Raw genomic sequence first — 7,517 nt, 5'->3', positions numbered from 1 at the left:
CGCGAGTCCATACAAACGATTCCGATCGTTTTGCAACAACTAGAACGTACACTGTCCGTGAAATTCACAGAATTTTCGCGTGTCCGCGACAAACGCCGACGAGACACCCATCGTTCGCTCGTACGTAGCATCCTTCTCTTAACCCGACTCAGAAACGTTCTTTGCGCCCTTCGGTAAAAAAACGTTCGATCCGAAGAGGTGAACGACTGCGGGGATTTGACAGAGCTACGCAAGCAGTGTATGGTACGTAAACGACCCTCAGCCAGGCGTGGTCCAGGAATTGTATCCGTGGACCGCAATGTGCGTTCGAAATGTCGATGTTCATGTGTCCTGCAGTTCACACGTTGACGCGCAATTAGCTGCGTTCTTCATCGACCCACGAGCCAAGTGATCCACCGTTCAGGGTAATCGTATAAATTTTATATTTCACATATATAATTTTATTCTCATTTGTTCGACCTAATATCTCTCTTCTTTCAAAGAGAAGATAAAAGTTGATACCTGAATCTCCGACCAGCGCGCGAAGGAGATTCAGGCGTCGCCTTGGAGACGACACCGAAGCCTTTCGAGACGAAAAACGTTCAAGTAATATGTATATATTTCTCGACGTTCCGGGCGTATAGTGCATTCAAAAACCCGCGAAAGACGCAGAAGACTCGCACGCGTGGAAACGACGGGGATATATTTTGTATCCTACCCGATACTGAATCCATCGCGTGCAGTCGACCCTCGCGTTCTTCCGATCAGACGCATCTATTGTTGCGCGCATGTTTTCGCGTCGCATCGCGCGAAACGTTGCACGAATCGTACCGATCGATCGATTGAAAGCAAATAATGAAAAAAGACTTCACAGCTGGCTCTTTGCCGGTCATTCGTCCCATGTTATCTCTTGCCGCGAAATTGGCGCGCAAGAGTTGGGTGTCAGACGCGCGGCTTTAAAACGAGCTTCACGGCCGGTCCCTTCGTTACCGCTTTCGTTCTTTCTCTCGGAACGACCATGAACGAACACGACGAGCGACGCTACGGCATACACACGTCCACGGATTCGATTAAAAAAACAGACTTCACAGCTGGCTCTTTGCCGGTCATTCGTCCCATATTATCTCTTGCCGCGAAATTGGCGCGCAAGAGTTGGGTGTCAGACGCACGGCTTTAAAACGAGCTTCACGGCCGGTCCTCTCAATTCCGTGTACGGTACACGCAAGATGCGGGTTCCACTTCCAGACTACCCGGTCCCTTCTCTCTACGAGAATCGATAGTAGAAGAACGGCTCGAAAACGCGTCTCAGAGACTAGGGGAAAAGAAGCGGTATGCGAGCGAAACGAAAACGCATTATGGAAACGTCGCGAAACAATGTTCGACGGTTGCTCGGTTCCAATCGTGCGGCCGTTTCAATTTCTCGTGCGCTTCACCGTCCCTCCGTAACTCTGGCCGATCGCGTATACCGAAGAGCCGACACGCGCAAAAACCACAGGCATTGTATACTGTATATATATATGTTACAGTCACAGCCTTCGCGCGTTTTACTCTCCGACGCGGGGTTTCCACGACGAAAGAGAGACAGTTTCGTGGCGGGTGACTCGGCCGAATCGCTACGACGGGTATTTCTATTATAGAACGAATCATCGCCACCCTTTACCAGTGCCCGACGAAGGAATCACAAGGTCATCTGGAGTTTACAATGCCAGCGACGGTAATTCCAACGAAGACCCGATAAGTCAACTCATCGTTCTATTTCTCCCCGTACAGAAAAGCGAATCGACGCTAACGCACCTCGCGCAAGCACGAACGTTCTCTTCGCGTGGATCATCCCATCGTCGAAAGATGTAAAGACGCATTGGAGATCGTGGTCTCTGGCGGGCTCATTGCACGCCCCACTGCATATCTTTCCTCGAATCGAGAATGATTCGTCCACTAAGGCTGCGAAACTACGCGTCGAGGAAACTAGGGGAAAGAAGCGGGATGCGAGCGAAACGACAATACATTATGGAAACGTCGCGAAACAATGTTCGGCGGTTGCTCGTTTCCTCCTGCGGACGTTTCATTGCTCGGGCGCTTCACGTCCCTCCGTAACCTTCGCGCGATCGCGTGCCCCGGAGAGCCGGCAACCGGTGAACCACAGGCGTATAAACTATAGTCTTCTATAGCAAGCCTTCGGCGGTTACTCTCCGACGCGGGGATTCCACGACGAGAGAGAATTTCGTGGCGGGTGACATCGGTCGAAACGCTACGACGGGTATTTCTATTATAGAACGAATCATCGCCACCCTTTACCAGTGCCCGACGAAGGAATCACAAGGTCATCTGGAGTTTACAATGCCAGCGACGGTAATTCCAACGAAGACCCGATAAGTCAACTCATCGTTCTATTTCTCCCCGTACAGACAAGCGAATCAACGCTATCGCACCTCACGCATGCACGAACGTTCTCTTCGCGTGAATCGTCCCATCGTCGAAAGATATAGCCGCTTGGAGATCGTGGCCCATCAAGTTCTTCCGTAACTCCTGCGCGATCGCGTACCCCGGAGAGCAGGCAACCGGTGAACCACAGGCGTATAAACTATAGTCTTCTATAGCAAGCCTTCGCGTTTACTCTACGACGCGGGGATTCCACGACGAGAGAGATTTTCGTGGCGGGTGACACGGCCGAATCGCTACGACGGGTATTTCTATTATAGAACGAATCATCGCCACCCTTTACCAGTGCCCGACGAAGGAATCACAAGGTCATCTGGAGTTTACAATGCCAGCGACGGTAATTCCAACGAAGACCCGATAAGTCAACTCATCGTTCTATTTCTCCCCGTACAGAAAAGCGAATCGGCGCTATCGCACCTCACGCAAGCAGGAATGATCTCTTCGCGTGGATCGTCCCATCGTCGAAAGATGTAAGACGTACAGAAATCGTGGTCCATCACGATTATTCGTAACTCTCCGAGTCGCGTATCTGAGAGTAGGGCAAACGGAGAACCACAGGCATAAATAATACTATATATTTCTTATATATAGTTAGCCTTCGCGTTTTACTCTCCGACATGGGGATTCCACGACGAGAGAGAGTTTCGTGGCGGGTGACTCGGCCGAATCGCTACGACGGGTATTTCTATTATAGAACGAATCATCGCCACCCTTTACCAGTGCCCGACGAAGGAATCACAAGGTCATCTGGAGTTCACAATGCCAGCGACGGTAATTCCAACGAAGACCCGATAAGTCAACTCATCGTTCTATTTCTCCCCGTACAGAAAAGCGAATCGACGCTATCGCACCTCGCGCGAGCACGTAACTACTCTTCGCGTGGATCGTCCCATCGTCGAAAGATGTAAGACGCACGGAAATCGTGGCCCATCAACGTTTTTTTGTAACTCTGCCGATCGCGTATCACAGAGCCGAGACGCACATACCACAGGCGTATAATACCGTTTTCTTTCGTATGGTAAGCCTTCGCGTTTACTCTTCGGCGCGGGGTTTCCACGTCGAGAGAGACTTTCGTGGCGGGTGACATCGGTCGAAACGCTACGACGGGTATTACTATTATAGAACGAATCATCGCCACCCTTTACCAGTGCCCGACGAAGGAATCACAAGGTCATCTGGAGTTTACAATGCCAGCGACGGTAATTCCAACGAAGACCCGATAAGTCAACTCAACGTTCTATTTCTCCCCGTACAGAAAAGCGAATCGACGCTGTTGCACCTCACGCAAGCACGAACGTTCTCTTCGCGTGGATCGTCCCATCGTCGAAAGATGTAAGACGCACGGAAATCGTGGCACATCACGTGTTTTCGGAACTCTGTCGACCGCGTATCTCAGAGACGACGCGCGCGAACCACTGGCATATACTATTATATATCGCGTTTTACCCTCCGACGCGGGGATTCCACGACGAGAGAGAGTTTCGTGAGCGGGTTGACTCGGAAGAAACGCTACGACGGGTATTTCTATTATAGAACGCATCATCGCCACCCTTTACCAGTGCCCGACGAAGGAATCACAAGGTCATCTGGAGTTTACAATGCCAGCGACGGTAATTCCAACGAAGACCCGATAAGTCAACTCAACGTTCTATTGCTCCCCGTACAGAAAAGCGAATCGACGCAATCGCACCATACGCGTGCACGTAACAACTCTTCGCGTGGATCGTCCCATCGTCGAGAGACGTAAGTTTCCATACTATGAATTCGCGTTTTACTCTCCGACGCGGGGATTCCACGACGAGAGAGAGTTTCGTGAGCGGGTTGACTCGGAAGAAACGCTACGACGGGTATTTCTATTATAGAACGCATCATCGCCACCCTTTACCAGTGCCCGACGAAGGAATCACAAGGTCATCTGGAGTTTACAATGCCAGCGACGGTAATTCCAACGAAGACCCGATAAGTCAACTCAACGTTCTATTGCTCCCCGTACAGAAAAGCGAATCGACGCAATCGCACCATACGCGTGCACGTAACAACTCTTCGCGTGGATCGTCCCATCGTCGAGAGACGTAAGTTTCCATACTATGAATTCGCGTTTTACTCTCCGACGCGGGGATTCCACGACGAGAGAGAGTTTCGTGAGCGGGTTGACTCGGAAGAAACGCTACGACGGGTATTTCTATTATAGAACGCATCATCGCCACCCTTTACCAGTGCCCGACGAAGGAATCACAAGGTCATCTGGAGTTTACAATGCCAGCGACGGTAATTCCAACGAAGACCCGATAAGTCAACTCAACGTTCTATTACTCCCCGTACAGAAAAGCGAATCGACGCAATCGCACCATACGCGTGCACGTAACAACTCTTCGCGTGGATCGTCCCATCGTCGAGAGACGTAAGTTTCATAGTAAGCCTTCGGCGTTTTACTCTCCGACGCGGGGATTCCACGACGAGAGAGAGAGTTTCGTGAGCGGGTTGACTCGGAAGAAACGCTACGACGGGTATTTCTATTATAGAACGCATCATCGCCACCCTTTACCAGTGCCCGACGAAGGAATCACAAGGTCATCTGGAGTTTACAATGCCAGCGACGGTAATTCCAACGAAGACCCGATAAGTCAACTCAACGTTCTATTTCTCCCCGTACAGAAAAGCGAATCGACGCAATCGCACCATACGCGTGCACGTAAACAACTCTTCGCGTGGATCGTCCCATCGTCGAGAGACGTAAGTTTTCATAGTATTAATTCGCGTTTTACTCTCCGACGCGGGGATTCCACGACGAGAGAGAGTTTCGTGAGCGGGTTGACTCGGAAGAAACGCTACGACGGGTATTTCTATTATAGAACGCATCATCGCCACCCTTTACCAGTGCCCGACGAAGGAATCACAAGGTCATCTGGAGTTTACAATGCCAGCGACGGTAATTCCAACGAAGACCCGATAAGTCAACTCAACGTTCTATTTCTCCCCGTACAGAAAAGCGAATCGACGCAATCGCACCATACGCGTGCACGTAAACAACTCTTCGCGTGGATCGTCCCATCGTCGAGAGACGTAAGTTTTCATAGTATGAATTCGCGTTTTACTCTCCGACGCGGGGATTCCACGACGAGAGAGAGTTTCGTGAGCGGGTTGACTCGGAAGAAACGCTACGACGGGTATTTCTATTATAGAACGCATCATCGCCACCCTTTACCAGTGCCCGACGAAGGAATCACAAGGTCATCTGGAGTTTACAATGCCAGCGACGGTAATTCCAACGAAGACCCGATAAGTCAACTCAACGTTCTATTACTCCCCGTACAGAAAAGCGAATCGACGCAATCGCACCATACGCGTGCACGTAACAACTCTTCGCGTGGATCGTCCCATCGTCGAGAGACGTAAGTTTCCATACTATGAATTCGCGTTTTACTCTCCGACGCGGGGATTCCACGACGAGAGAGTGTTTCGTGAGCGGGTTGACTCGGAAGAAACGCTACGACGGGTATTTCTATTATAGAACGCATCATCGCCACCCTTTACCAGTGCCCGACGAAGGAATCACAAGGTCATCTGGAGTTTACAATGCCAGCGACGGTAATTCCAACGAAGACCCGATAAGTCAACTCAACGTTCTATTGCTCCCCGTACAGAAAAGCGAATCGACGCAATCGCACCATACGCGTGCACGTAACAACTCTTCGCGTGGATCGTCCCATCGTCGAGAGACGTAAGTTTCATAAGTAAGCCTTCGGCGTTTTACTCTCCGACGCGGGGATTCCACGACGAGAGAGTGTTTCGTGGCGGGTGACTAGGCCGAAACGCTACGACGGGTATTTCTATTATAGAACGAATCATCGCCACCCTTTACCAGTGCCCGACGAAGGAATCACAAGGTCATCTGGAGTTTACAATGCCAGCGACGGTAATTCCAACGAAGACCCGATAAGTCAGCTCATCGTTCTATTTCTCCCCGTACAGAAAAGCGAATCGACGCTATCGCACCTCGCGCGAGCACGTAACAACTCTTCGCGTGGATCGTCCCATCGTCGAGAGACGTAAGACGCACGGAAATCGTGGTTCATCGCGTCTTTTCCTACTCTCTTGAATCGCAATTTCGTATAGAGCCTACACACGCGAACCACCGGCATATACTATTTCTTCTCTCATAGTAAGCCTTCGCGCGTTTTACTCTCCGACGCGGGGATTCCACGACGAGAGAGTGTTTCGTGGCGGGTGTCTCGGCCGAATCGCTACGACGGGTATTTCTATTATAGAACGAATCATCGCCACCCTTTACCAGTGCCCGACGAAGGAATCACAAGGTCATCTGGAGTTTACAATGCCAGCGACGGTAATTCCAACGAAGACCCGATAAGTCAACTCATCGTTCTATTTCTCCCCGTACAGAAAAGCGAATCGACGCTATCGCACCTCGCGCGAGCACGAAACAACTCTTCGCGTGGATCGTCCCATCGTCGAAAGATGTAAGACGCACGGAAATCGTGGTTCGGCGGGCTCTATGCGCCTTGTTCAAAGTAAAAAAAAAAAATTTCGACGGACGGGAGAAGTGTATTTCTCCGCGCGTAAGCCGTTCGAAATTTCCGACGGACGGGAGATGAACTCTCCGCGCGTAAGCCGTCTAGTCATACAGCAAAGCAGGTATCGAGATACCTCTCTGTGCATGATCGTTCAAGTATTTTTCACGAGGAAGCGTTGTTGCACGTTTATCGCTCCTTCCTCCTCTGTATATATAATATTATTTCTCTTGTGTATCGAGTGTGTGCAGAAATTGAACTCGTACACTTATATATATATATGTATGTATCTTTCGCTCCTTTTTATATTATCTTTCGCTCCACTCTTTATATTTCTCATGTTTCCTTCTTTCGGTCAGTTCTTGTAGTGTATTTTGCTCGTTAATGATCCTTCCGCAGGTTCACCTACGGAAACCTTGTTACGACTTTTACTTCCTCTAAATGATCAAGTTTGGTCATCTTCCCGGCAACATCGGCAATGCAACAACATTGCCGCGCACCAGTCCGAAGACCTCACTAAATCATTCAATCGGTAGTAGCGACGGGCGGTGTGTACAAAGGGCAGGGACG

General features: G+C 50.2%; 1 non-coding gene across 1 annotated transcript; it reads right to left on the bottom strand.

Moving 5' to 3' along the window:
* Nucleotides 1-252: 252 nt before the first annotated feature.
* LOC143176133 (5.8S ribosomal RNA) lies at nucleotides 253-407 on the bottom strand. Its single transcript, XR_013000726.1, has one exon. It is a non-coding gene; the product is annotated as a 5.8S ribosomal RNA (ribosomal RNA).
* Between the last annotated feature and the right edge of the window lie 7,110 nt (nucleotides 408-7,517).

This window comes from Nomia melanderi, unplaced genomic scaffold, assembly GCF_051020985.1.
Source record: "Nomia melanderi isolate GNS246 unplaced genomic scaffold, iyNomMela1 scaffold0386, whole genome shotgun sequence".
In the NCBI taxonomy this organism is placed as follows: Eukaryota; Metazoa; Arthropoda; class Insecta; order Hymenoptera; family Halictidae; genus Nomia; species Nomia melanderi.
The sequence above is the reverse complement of the archived record's forward strand: the minus strand, read 5'-3'. Positions and strand labels throughout refer to the sequence as shown.